The sequence below is a fragment of the Rhodnius prolixus genome, unplaced genomic scaffold (genome assembly GCF_049639745.1).
Source record: "Rhodnius prolixus isolate KJV_2025 unplaced genomic scaffold, Rpr scaffold_19, whole genome shotgun sequence".
Lineage (NCBI taxonomy): Eukaryota > Metazoa > Arthropoda > Insecta > Hemiptera > Reduviidae > Rhodnius > Rhodnius prolixus.
This window is the reverse complement of record NW_027411584.1, coordinates 2340950-2355483: the sequence shown is the minus strand read 5'-3', so window position 1 is coordinate 2355483 and position 14534 is coordinate 2340950. Positions and strand designations below refer to the sequence as shown.

At 32.9% G+C, this 14534-nt stretch overlaps 1 protein-coding gene across 1 annotated transcript in view; it reads right to left on the bottom strand.

The window, feature by feature from the left end:
* Positions 1–14534, bottom strand: part of LOC141448344 (uncharacterized) — a 430320-nt gene that overhangs the window by 409220 nt on the left and 6566 nt on the right. The window lies entirely within an intron of this gene.

Sequence of the window (14534 nt, the reverse complement as noted above, 5' to 3'; positions counted from 1 at the left end):
AAAAATAGCCGCAATTTCCGGTCTCGAACTCTGTACCGTGTTCCTCTGTAAATTATGTAGGAATAAAAATTATATATCTTTCCTGGACGCGCGTGTGACAATTAGAATGTTCAGGTTATTTCCATATTTATTTTTCTATTTATTAATAAATTAATTAATTTTTATTTTTTTGAAAGAATCATCAATCATCAATTTGTCAGGCAGGGATCATGTCACCCTGCCTAATTCTCCAGGACTGCATATTTATTTTATTTATTTATTTATTTTTAATTCTAAAAATAAACCAACTTGATTTATTTTCAATGATATTTTAACACGTACTGTTTATTGACGGGTGATTAATGAATTATTATTATTTTTGTAAATAATTGATTTCTCATTTTATTTAAACTGAAAGAGAGAGAGAGAGAGAGAAAGAGGCCCCCCGCTGCATGAAACATTTGCCAACACTCATATTAGATCGAGTTATGTTTTTGTCAAACCAAAAAAAGAAATGCACTTGAATACTTTAATTTGAAGAGACCCGCAATGCTAAGATGTATTGTTGGTTTAGTGGGTTCGATTCCCGTGGTCTTGGGCCTTGGATTTTATTTAATGGTTAATATGAGAAATTTGTAGTAAAGTTTGTTAGGCGGTTGTAGGCTAGACCCGCAATGCTAAGATGTATTGTTGGTTTAGTGGGTTCGATTCCCGTGGTCTTGGGCCTTGGATTTTATTTAATGGTTAATGTGAGAAATTTGTAGTAAAGTTTGTTAGGCGGTTATAGGCTAGACCCGCAATGCTAAGATGTATTGTTGGTTTAGTGGGTTCGATTCTCGGTGTCTAGAGGTCTTGGATTTTATTTAATATTTAATATGAGAAATTTACAGTAAAGTATGTTTGCTAGTCGCCTCCGTCCACGACACCTAATTTGGTAGTTGGACGTTAAGCCCCGCCTGAAAAAATAGGCGATTACTTTACTTTACTACTTTACTTTAATTTGAAACTTCCTTTTTTTTTGAGAGGGGAGAGAGGAAATAATCTTTAGGGATTCCTACAGGATCTGAGAAGGACAAGGAACAAGGCAAATTTTAAATTCCTTAAATTCCCCTTTTTTTACGTTCCAGTAAGAGATGACTCCTTAAAAGACGTTTAAAATTATTTCTAAATTTAAATAAAATATAATCGTAGGCTCGTAGGAGACTAAATGTCATAAAAAAATAATAATTTTATTTATTAATGTTTTGACAGAATTGTTCACACTCTCCAATGTTGGTAAAAAATAAATTAAATTCTTAATGAAATCAAACAGGGTAAAAAGAAACCACAGCTAACTTGATAGACAGTTTATGTTTTTTTTAGAGGAAGAGAACAGATAAATATAAACAGAAAACTACGTTAGAGTACGTGTGTCGGAGGAAGTTCTGTTATACAAGGGGCAAGCTGATAGGTTTATTTTTATTATTTATTTATTTATTTTTTTATTGGTCCATTGATGTAGCCGATTGGAAGAAAATTATTAATCCCATATTTGGTTTACTAACAGAAATTACTTTGTCTATCCTCGCTAGACATGTCTACAACGAGAGTCGGTCTGTGTGCGTGTGTCTTAAGTGAGAGATAACCACCTTCAAGGTTAAAAATCTAAAACTAATCTCACGTTTTTGATTAATTTCTTTATTCAAACACTTTTCTGGTCCAAAAAACAAAAAAAAAGTTTCAAGTCAAAAGTTCTTGCTGCAATTATTGCAAATGCTTGAATCTATCTTTTTTTGAGAACATGTCAAAAAATATGTAGATAATTTTTTGAGCTTTATAAGACGAAGTTATGTTTTTTTTTAAAAAAAAAATATTTAAGGTGGAGCTTGATTCTTTTTTTTGGTGTATTTTTACAAAAATAAAAAAGTATCTATCAATATCACGGTGAAGTTGCGTCTCTATATCGTGAAAAAAGATCGTATTATTAGAATATAGAAGATAGAAGGAATAGAAGATAGAAAGAATAGAATAAAGAAGGTTCAAAATATAGAAGGAATAGAGATAAATAAGGATTATTACAGGTTTCAGAACAGAGGTATTGAAGGTTCCTTTCAGGTTACAGAAAAGAGATATAGAAGGTTCCTCTCAGATTATTACAGATAGAGATAAAGAAGGATTATTACAGGTTTCAGAACAGAGTTATTGAAGGTTCCTTTCAGGTTACAGAAAAGAGGTATAGAAGGTTCCTCTCAGATTATTACAGATAGAGATAAAGAAGGATTATTACAGGTTTCAGAACAGAGGTATAGAATGGTTCTTCTCAGGTTACAGAAAAGAGGTATAGAAGGTTCCTCTCAGATTATTACAGAATAGAGATAAAGAAGGATTCTCACAGGTTACAGAATTGAGGTATAGAAGGTTCCTTTCAGGTTACAGAAAGGAGGTATAGAAGGTTCCTCTCAGATTATTACAGAATAGAGATAAAGAAGAATTCTTACAGGTTTCAGAACAGAGGTATAGAAGGTTCATCTCTGATTATAGAACATAGGTATAGAAGGTCCCTTTAAGGTTATTACAGATAGTGATAAAGAGGGATTCTCACAGGTTACAGAACTGAGTTATAGAAGGTTCCTCTCAGGTTACAGAATTGAGGTATAGAAGGTGTCTTTCAGGTTATAGAACAGAGGTACAGAAGGTTCCTCTAACGTAGAACAGATATGCCACAAATTGTCTATAATATTTAAAATTTAATCCTAATTTATAAATTTTGTAATAGATTAGTTTATCCCTGAAAGCAGGATCAGTTTATCTCTAATAGCGCAGGAATACAGGTGCCAGTATTGTCAGTTAATTCCGCTTTCCAGGAGTAGTTAGAGGGAATAACGTCTAAAATAAACTGAGGAAGTCCAAAGTTCTTTCAAGACTTGTTCAGTAGCCAGACTCGCATAACTTGCAGGAGGTAAAGTGCCACTTCATCTGTTTATCTTTAAACAAAAACAAACATCTACTCCTCTTTTCCAAGAGGTCTTAATTAGGAATTTCGTTAGTTGCAAAGAAAATATCAGAAGAAAATAGAAATGAAAATGTATGGCCGTGGAGTTTCACCATCGAACCGTTGAAATTACCTCAACTTGGAAAACCACTCGTGCAGAGGAGACAGGGCCGCTGTATATACTCTATATTCCATTGGTACATTTCAAAAACAGTTATACGTAAATTTTCTACACCCACTTCGGTCCAGAGCGGTGCTTATTCAAACTTGATGAATGTAATAACTACTCTCCAGAGGATGCAGAGAACACGCGGGCCAATGGAGCCGCGTCATTCTACCATTTTCATATCCGGCTCTTCATCATAAGTCCTGGTTTTTCATCTGAAATTTTCCCATTCTAATCTCTGGGGAAAATATTCTGCTACCTTAGTTTTTCTACTAGTATGCAAATTTTTATTATTAGCGTTTGAGCACGTTTTTCGTTTTTCTGTTAATTTAAACTGCTGGTATCCAAACTTATTTTAGGTTACTTGGCTACAGAAAAGGAAGACGTATCGCTAAATCGCTAGATTATTGAATTTTTACCGAAAATGCAAGATCATTTGCATAAATCACGTAACTAGTATCAATCGCTAAAAAAAGTAAAGTAATTGTCAATTTTTCAGGCGGGGCTTAACGTCCAACTATCACAAATTAGGTGTCGTGGACGGAGGCGACGAACAAACATACTTTACTGTAAATTTCTCATATTAACCATTAAATAAAATCCAAGGTCTATACACCGGGAATCGAACCCACTAAACCAACAATTCATATTAGCATTGCGGGTCTAGCCTATAACAACCTAACATACTTCACAATAAATTTCTCATATTAACCATTAAATAAAATCCAAGGCCTAGAGACCGGGAATCGAACCCACTAAACCAACAATACATCTTAGCTTTGCGGGTCTAGTATCTTAACCGCTCGGCTACCGTGGCGGCTACAATATGCTATTAATACACTATCAATAACAAAATGTATTAGATAATTTCATACCAATAAGAATCGATAAATTTCTTAAATCCTCGAAAAAACATGTTTCGATATAAATGGCGATCTTGAGATTGGTCATCAGAGTGCTATCATGGTAACCTACTATAATAAAGGTCGTCCGTAACTTGTCAAGTAGTGGACATGATCAAGATGTCCCATTATGCCGTTTTTTTTTTGTTTTTTTTTTAGGTTTCGTATCCCGCCTACTCAAACGGAAGCCCCTCGATTTATTTTTTTAGTGAAAATTAATTTTAACGAGAATTTAGTGACGTCACAATTCCCTCAAAAGTCATTAAAAAAAAAAAAAAAAAAAAAGTTCCACCATTTTAACCATTTTGAAGCAACTAACATTTCAGTAAAACAAAAAATCCAGTTTTACTCCTGCCAAACGCCTGATGACTGATTTAAATTGGTACAAAACCTTGACTTAGAATGACTTAAAAAAAACAAGCTGTCGTCTCTTTTAAAGTACATTTTTTAAAAAGGTTAACAGACTTTTGTGATTTTTTTTTTTGGCAACCTGTAAATAAAATTAGGCAATAGAAAACTTTCACAAATATGTAAATTTTCTTGTTGGAGTCAAACAAACGTAAAAACTTATTTGTTTTTAACGTCTAATTATATCTTGTGAGTTGTGAAATCAGCTGAGAAAGAAAGTCTAGTCTAATGAATGGAATTGAACAGGTGATGTTCCGTTATACAGTTTCCTGTATATGGATAACTACTCGTAGTTTACGTTAAGCTTACCTTCAATGGTAGATGTATTTGGGCCTCTAAGAACCCTTAGGGTTCCATTCTTTTTGAGGCTATTTGAGAACGGATGAGAAAAAGATCCCCCAATCAATCAAGTTCATAATTCTAGTTCATATTAGTAGTAATTAATTTAATAATAATAATAATAATAATAATAATAGTAATAATAATCCAGCTGCTGACTCTTAGATTTTCTCTTCCTAGGAACTTCTTACAGCTCACTGTCCGGTGATGGACAGTGTTGTCTGTAACGAGAGAACACTGTCCGGAGGCCGGCAGTGCACTGGAAAAAGCTCCGGGCGCCAATAACCTTAGATGTTGACGCGCCTTAAATTATTTTTAAAAAAATAGTAATAATAATAATAATAATAAGAATATAAACCTGTTGAGCGTGTTTAAACGTGTATGCACATCAAACCAAATCTCTATTACAGTGAGTTCGACGTGTATACTCGTTGTGAAAAACATAAAATTGCCATTAACTAAAAAAACTCGAAATTTTAATAAAATACAATAAGAATATTATTTGGTGGGGATGTTTCCTTTATCTTACCAATAGAACTGCGGTAGGAGCCAGCCAAATGATAAGTAGTTGGTACATGTTTGGTCTCCGCATTAGAGATTGGGGAATTACGCACACAAATAGAAGCTCTCAAACTCTTGTGCAATGCCCGTTTTTTTACGTTAGATAGAGATTCAGACCTCACAGTACGAGCATGATTTCATTTTGCACAGAATTCAAAAAGCTCTTTTCTTCCTTGTAAAAAAGCTCTTGTGCGTCCCTAGTTAACTAGGAGCAATGCATACCGTGAAGCGGTGCAAGATTTTTGAATGAGCTCAAGAATGCTCCTCTGTAATCTCAAGCCCCAGAGAGAGATTGCAGAAAAAGTCGCTTGCAGTGACTTATTACGACTATTGTAAACTTTTGGTTGTTTTGCCCCCTGCGTTCGACACGTGTATACACGGTCATTGTCTGATTTTAATTCCGCACACTGTGGGGGGGCTTTTTTAAAAACTAAATTCCACGCTTAACACTGGTTAAGAATAATAATAAAACTAATAATAATAATCCGTCGACCGGAAACTCTTAGTAATAATTAAATACACTCTTAGTAATAATTAAATACGCTCCTCCAATCAGAGTTTGAAGTAAATGTGACGTCAGAACTTGAATAAGAGAGGAGTCGTGAGAGTGTTCAGCGTAGATTTTTATTTTGAGTTGCCCTTAGTAGCTTAAACTTAATAACTCTAAAATGATTTAATCAAAATATTGAGCGACTTACAAATAATTAAAAAAATCAATAGATCATTCACCAGATTCCCCTGACCTATCTTCTGCAAGTTTATCGTTATCAGTTATTATCACAGCGTAATTTTTGTTATCTATAGAAATAACCTCTTTAATTTTTTTTGATAATGAATCAATGCAGTTCAAATCGATATAAACATCGTTTAATGTCGCCATTTAAAAAAAAAAAATGGTAAAAAATATATTCAGTTAAGTGATAGATACAATAATTGAGGAATGACCAAGCTGAAATTACTGTCAAGGTAAGAGGGTACACAAACAAGGTGTACTGAATTTTTTTAAGCACAAGTTTTCAGGTGCTTACACGTCTAAACAAAAAAAATCCATTTTTTTAGACAAAGAGGAGTACACGAAACGTCCAATTCCTGTGAAAAAAAATAGATATAAAAACCGATAATATAAAAATCGATAGTTTTGACGTCGCAAAACTTCCTCGGAGAAAGAGAAAATGCAAAAGTAGATATTAAAAAAGAGAAATAAATGAAGACTTGCACTTGAAGGGAGGGGATAAAAAGAGATTTCTGCGCCTTTTTTTTTGTAGGGGAAAAACGCGGGGAGTCTTTTGGTTAAAGGAACGAAAACAACACAAGGAAGGGGTAACTAGGGGAAAAAATATTCTGACCGGAGTGAAACACCCACCCACACAAATCCTGAACATTGGAGTCTGGGAGCCTTTCTACAAGGAACCTCAGCTAGCCCTGCCTGCAGGAGATGTAAGTTCTTCCCCATCCCAGAAAAGCATAACGAGGGTTATTTACCCCTCCCCCCGCCCCAAAAAATGGTTCAGTAAATCAAGGAGTAAAACCAAAACATTTCCTTCTTCTACTTTGGCGAAGCTTTTCCTAAGGAAAACAGTCGGAGAATGGTTTCCCCACAAGCTGTCTGGAACTGTAGTGGAAAACTCTGGATATTTGTTTGAGAAATGGTTGTGTCTTCCGGACTAGGAATACGAAGAAGGCGTTACCATGGTTGAGAAATTGGGAACCATAAGGACAGAGGATGGGATAAGACAGCCCAGCTCTAAGGAGCATGAAGCAATGGGGACCGCACAGGGGATATGCAAGGAGGCTATAAGTGAATCTACAACAAAGCCCCATATGTTACCTCTACCTACCGCACACACCCTAACCTGGAAAGTTTTCCAGCCGTAGAAGAAGTGGGAATGTCACGCAGGGTGCTTGTGGCACGTAGGGCCCCTCCTAAGTGAAAGATGTACTTTATGGACTGTTTAAAAGCAACCACTAAGGGACTTCTGGGACCTAACCAAGTATCTAGAAAACTTTTACGGGATACACACACGTGTAGGCATTCAGCACTTCATATATGTACTTAAAACTGTTATTACTGAAATAAATACTAATTTTGCCACTTTATTCCACAACGACCGGGTGACAGCAAGCAGGTCTGCCCTAAAGAAAAACCTGCTTCTTCTATATAAATAAGGACAAGATAAAAAAAACCTTCAACGAGTAAACAACAATAAGTTAACCTAAAAAAGGAAGAAACCTTCTCTGGATTCAAAAAAAAAAATTCTCGATTACTTTACAGGCTCTAATCAAATGAAAATTTTAAAAATATAATTTAGGTTGGCAGTACTGGATAGTATCGTTCATTTTATCCGTCGTAGAATGCGCGTTCGTGGTTGTATCCCTGACCTTCGATAATACCAACACAGACATAAAGCAACCGACCCGCGACGGACTTCTAACAAGACGGATTGTACGTACAACAATAGTAGAGAGAGGGTAAACTATCGGATATGGCTAGCATGCATGTTTACACATGCAAGGTTTTCTGTGGGCAAAGCCTTTCCCGCCAATACTACTCGTATTAGATAAAATCCATGGCCTAGACCGGGATTCGAACCCTGTACATATAGTATTTCTGGTTTCAGAATTACCATCATGTTTTAACTTTAGTAATTCCTTTGACCCAACTTTATAACAAATGAACCCAGAGTGCCTTTCAATTATAATGAAATGCAGAAAACCAAACTAGAAAATGATGTGCATAGGATGTTTCTCTGAAATAGTCAAAACTACGGCCGTGAAGAGGATTCCTGCTCCGATTCCTGTTCCTGCTGCTCCGATTTCAATGAATTCTTTACCCAATTGTAGAGAAAAGTTAGCTCTATAACTGGTATAAGTAGCAATGTTTTAGTGATAACTGGTAATGAGATGTAGGACGTTTAATTTTAGTTGTTTTCAATTTGCTTCAAATTTCAAACCTTCATATTTCTCTTTCTATTGATCAGAATTCAATGATGTCTTTATCCAATTGTAGAGAAAAGTTAGCTCTATAACTGGTATAAATCGCAACGTTTTTCTGATAACAGGTAATGAAATATAGAAGGTTAAAATTTGGTGGTTTTCAATTTGCTTCAAATTTCAAACCTTCATATCTCTCTTTCTATTGATCAGAATTCAATGATGTCTTTATCCAATTGTAGAGAATAGTTAGCTCTATAACTGGTATAAATCGCAACGTTTTTCTGATAACAGGTAATGAAATATAGAAGGTTAAAATTTGGTGGTTTTCAATTTGCTTCAAATTTCAAACCTTCATATCTCTCTTTTTATTGATCAGAATTCAATGATGTCTTTATCCAATTGTAGAGAAAAGTTAGCTCTATAACTGGTATAAATCGCAACGTTTTTCTGATAACAGGTAATGAAATATAGAAGGTTAAAATTTGGTGGTTTTCAATTTGCTTCAAATTTCAAACCTTCATATCTCTCTTTCTATTGATCAGAATTCAATGATGTCTTTATCCAATTGTAGAGAATAGTTAGCTCTATAACTGGTATAAATCGCAACGTTTTTCTGATAACAGGTAATGAAATATAGAAGGTTAAAATTTGGTGGTTTTCAATTTGCTTCAAATTTCAAACCTTCATATCTCTCTTTCTATTGATCAGAATTCAATGATGTCTTTATCCAATTGTAGAGAATAGTTAGCTCTATAACTGGTATAAATCGCAACGTTTTTCTGATAACAGGTAATGAAATATAGAAGGTTAAAATTTGGTGGTTTTCAATTTGCTTCAAATTTCAAACCTTCATATCTCTCTTTCTATTGATCAGAATTCAATGATGTCTTTATCCAATTGTAGAGAATAGTTAGCTCTATAACTGGTATAAATCGCAACGTTTTTCTGATAACAGGTAATGAAATATAGAAGGTTAAAATTTGGTGGTTTTCAATTTGCTTCAAATTTCAAACCTTCATATCTCTCTTTCTATTGATCAGAATTCAATGATGTCTTTATCCAATTGTAGAGAATAGTTAGCTCTATAACTGGTATAAATCGCAACGTTTTTCTGATAACAGGTAATGAAATATAGAAGGTTAAAATTTGGTGGTTTTCAATTTGCTTCAAATTTCAAACCTTCATATCTCTCTTTCTATTGATCAGAATTCAATGATGTCTTTATCCAATTGTAGAGAATAGTTAGCTCTATAACTGGTATAAATCGCAACGTTTTTCTGATAACAGGTAATGAAATATAGAAGGTTAAAATTTGGTGGTTTTCAATTTGCTTCAAATTTCAAACCTTCATATCTCTCTTTCTATTGATCAGAATTCAATGATGTCTTTATCCAATTGTAGAGAATAGTTAGCTCTATAACTGGTATAAATCGCAACGTTTTTCTGATAACAGGTAATGAAATATAGAAGGTTAAAATTTGGTGGTTTTCAATTTGCTTCAAATTTCAAACCTTCATATCTCTCTTTCTATTGATCAGAATTCAATGATGTCTTTATCCAATTGTAGAGAATAGTTAGCTCTATAACTGGTATAAATCGCAACGTTTTTCTGATAACAGGTAATGAAATATAGAAGGTTAAAATTTGGTGGTTTTCAATTTGCTTCAAATTTCAAACCTTCATATCTCTCTTTCTATTGATCAGAATTCAATGATGTCTTTATCCAATTGTAGAGAATAGTTAGCTCTATAACTGGTATAAATCGCAACGTTTTTCTGATAACAGGTAATGAAATATAGAAGGTTAAAATTTGGTGGTTTTCAATTTGCTTCAAATTTCAAACCTTCATATCTCTCTTTTTATTGATCAGAATTCAATGATGTCTTTATCCAATTGTAGAGAAAAGTTAGCTCTATAACTGGTATAAATCGCAACGTTTTTCTGATAACAGGTAATGAAATATAGAAGGTTAAAATTTGGTGGTTTTCAATTTGCTTCAAATTTCAAACCTTCATATCTCTCTTTCTATTGATCAGAATTCAATGATGTCTTTATCCAATTGTAGAGAATAGTTAGCTCTATAACTGGTATAAATCGCAACGTTTTTCTGATAACAGGTAATGAAATATAGAAGGTTAAAATTTGGTGGTTTTCAATTTGCTTCAAATTTCAAACCTTCATATCTCTCTTTCTATTGATCAGAATTCAATGATGTCTTTATCCAATTGTAGAGAATAGTTAGCTCTATAACTGGTATAAATCGCAACGTTTTTCTGATCACAGGTAATGAGATATGGAAGGTTAAATTTTAGTGGTTTTCAATTTGCTTCAAATTTCAAACCTTCATATCTCTCTTTCTATTGATCAGAAATCAATGATGTCTTTATCCAATTGTAGAGAATAGTTAGCTCTATAACTGGTATAAATCGCAACGTTTTTCTGATCACAGGTAATGAGATATGGAAGGTTAAATTTTAGTGGTTTTCAATTTGCTTCAAATTTCAAACCTTCATATCTCTCTTTCTATTGATCAGAATTCAATGATGTCTTTATCCAATTGTAGAGAATAGTTAGCTCTATAACTGGTATAAATCGCAACGTTTTTCTGATAACAGGTAATGAAATATAGAAGGTTAAAATTTGGTGGTTTTCAATTTGCTTCAAATTTCAAACCTTTATATCTCTCTTTCTATTGATCAGAATTCAATGATGTCTTTATCCAATTGTAGAGAATAGTTAGCTCTATAACTGGTATAAATCGCAACGTTTTTCTGATCACAGGTAATGAGATATGGAAGGTTAAATTTTAGTGGTTTTCAATTTGCTTCAAATTTCAAACCTTCATATCTCTCTTTCTATTGATCAGAATTCAATGATGTCTTTATCCAATTGTAGAGAATAGTTAGCTCTATAACTGGTATAAATCGCAACGTTTTTCTGATCACAGGTAATGAGATATGGAAGGTTAAATTTTAGTGGTTTTCAATTTGCTTCAAATTTCAAACCTTCATATCTCTCTTTTTATTGATCAGAATTCAATGATGTCTTTATCCAATTGTAGAGAAAAGTTAGCTCTATAACTGGTATAAATCGCAACGTTTTTCTGATCACAGGTAATGAGATATGGAAGGTTAAATTTTAGTGGTTTTCAATTTGCTTCAAATTTCAAACCTTCATATCTCTCTTTCTATTGATCAGAATTCAATGATGTCTTTATCCAATTGTAGAGAATAGTTAGCTCTATAACTGGTATAAATCGCAACGTTTTTCTGATAACAGGTAATGAAATATAGAAGGTTAAAATTTGGTGGTTTTCAATTTGCTTCAAATTTCAAACCTTCATATCTCTCTTTCTATTGATCAGAATTCAATGATGTCTTTATCCAATTGTAGAGAATAGTTAGCTCTATAACTGGTATAAATCGCAACGTTTTTCTGATCACAGGTAATGAGATATGGAAGGTTAAATTTTAGTGGTTTTCAATTTGCTTCAAATTTCAAACCTTCATATCTCTCTTTCTATTGATCAGAAATCAATGATGTCTTTATCCAATTGTAGAGAATAGTTAGCTCTATAACTGGTATAAATCGCAACGTTTTTCTGATCACAGATAATGAGATATAGAAGGTTAAATTTTAGTGGTTTTCAATTTGCTTCAAATTTCAAACCTTCATATCTCTCTTTCTATTGATCAGAATTCAATGATGTCTTTATCCAATTGTAGAGAATAGTTAGCTCTATAACTGGTATAAATCGCAACGTTTTTCTGATCACAGGTAATGAGATATGGAAGGTTAAATTTTAGTGGTTTTCAATTTGCTTCAAATTTCAAACCTTCATATCTCTCTTTCTATTGATCAGAATTCAATGATGTCTTTATCCAATTGTAGAGAATAGTTAGCTCTATAACTGGTATAAATCGCAACGTTTTTCTGATCACAGATAATGAGATATAGAAGGTTAAATTTTAGTGGTTTTCAATTTGCTTCAAATTTCAAACCTTCATATCTCTCTTTCTATTGATCAGAATTCAATGATGTCTTTATCCAATTGTAGAGAATAGTTAGCTCTATAACTGGTATAAATCGCAACGTTTTTCTGATCACAGGTAATGAGATATGGAAGGTTAAATTTTAGTGGTTTTCAATTTGCTTCAAATTTCAAACCTTCATATCTCTCTTTCTATTGATCAGAATTCAATGATGTCTTTATCCAATTGTAGAGAATAGTTAGCTCTATAACTGGTATAAATCGCAACGTTTTTCTGATCACAGGTAATGAGATATGGAAGGTTAAATTTTAGTGGTTTTCAATTTGCTTCAAATTTCAAACCACTATACCTCTGTTTGTATTGATCCGATTTTAATGAATTGTTACTGTACCTACAATGGGAAATACTGCAGTCGTTCAAATTATGGTTATGATACCGATTCACATGAATGAATTGTCATTCGATCCGAAAATCTATGTGGATATAGCTTTTGGATCTTGATATCGACAACTAGAAAGGGAGTTGGCCCCACTTAATTAAGGCCTATTTTAAACTATTATCAATAATCTTCGCCCAATTTTCTATTAAATTTGGCCAGAAGAAGTGGTGCGAGAGTTGCTGAGTGTCGATAATGTGGTATCCTACTCTTACAGCTGTTAAAAGAAAGTATGGCAATCGTTTGTATTTGATGGTTAATTTCTTTTTGTCTTTCTTAGAAAGAAGCACTGTAATCGCAGTTTAATTTTAAAATTTCTTTAAAGAAATCAATGAAATATTAATCAAGTATTCGGTACTTGTTGATTTGTATACCTTTTAGCCTTTTAATCAACCCTTATACTTAACTTTTAAAACTGTAAGTTTTTTGTTAAAAAGTAATATCAAATTGGAGGTGTATAATATCAGTACATAGAAAAAAATACGTACTAAAGGCATTTTTAAAACGAGACTTCCGAAAATCTGTACAATACTTCCTCTTTCGTGGCGGAAATTAAAATATTCATTTAAAATTACAACAATAATTTGTAAGAGAAACAGAAAAAAATATTTTTTTTTCTCAAAATTTTACAAAATGAGAAAATTTTACAAATTACTGGAAAATTTACGAGGAGAAGAACGTTTGATCAAAATTCTTAAACAATACCGTTAGGTTATCCGCCGGAAGGGCACATGCACTGTTTTCACCAGGGGTTCGTGTTGATAAATGTCATCAAAGTGTATAAAGGTTATGGATGTAGGGTGCGACTTTAAGACAAGATTATTGAGGGGCTTCACAACTGCCTGTTTTAGAGAATCTCTGGTACAACATTCCAGTAATTAATTTAATGGGTTTTTATTGGGTAAAATTATGGGTTTTTTTTTTATTGAAATTATAAAAAAGGGTTTTTCTGATAGTAAAATAATATTAGCTATAGTAATAAACAACCAGAACGATTATTAAGGGTTAAGGTTGTAACCTTTATCGCGCTTATTAGATCCAACGACCTCCAGCTGAAACTACCTTCAACCGTTCCTTGTCCTGCATTCTAATGAGTGTTCCAGGTTTCCTGATTCATTCCCAGAATAATTCTTCACCAATTCTAATCATGTTAATTATTCATTTCACACCAGAATGTATAAATTTTAATTAATTCAATCAAATTTAACGGTAATTTCAGTTTTTGGAACACTTTTAATTAGCTGGAGAAATTCTGAACACACACTCCCTCTCATCCCCTCTCTTATAGAAATTGATGATGATGATGATGGAACTATTTAACCCTCCTTAATTTTTGTTCAATTATTCTGTCCGTTTCTTTATTTTTAAGAATTTTAAAAGAAATCCTTTTCAAAAAGTAAAAAAAAACAAAAAAAATTAAAATGTAGTTAAAAGTATTCTTTAAAAAATTACGTGAGTTTTGAAATTCAAAATGTATTATTGTGTCAGTTTTGTAAGTGTAAAATAATACAAAACAATAAATTTATTGCTTTTAAGTTTATCACCATAGCAACGGGATGAGCATACAAAGCTGATAACATAATAAACATTACAAAATATTAATCTGACACTAGTGCTGGGTTCTTTGAAATCCTGTAAAAATAGTGAAATTTACATAAAAAAATACATATGGGTTCAAGAAACCTTATTTAGACAATATAATGGAAATCTTCAGCATCTTAACATACGTATAGATAAATGATAGTAATTATAATGATATTTTGAAGAAATGAATGTTATGAACAGAAGATATTGCTGGACGAATGGCTGCTGGAAATAGTTGCTTATGGGCTCTTCAAACGGTGTT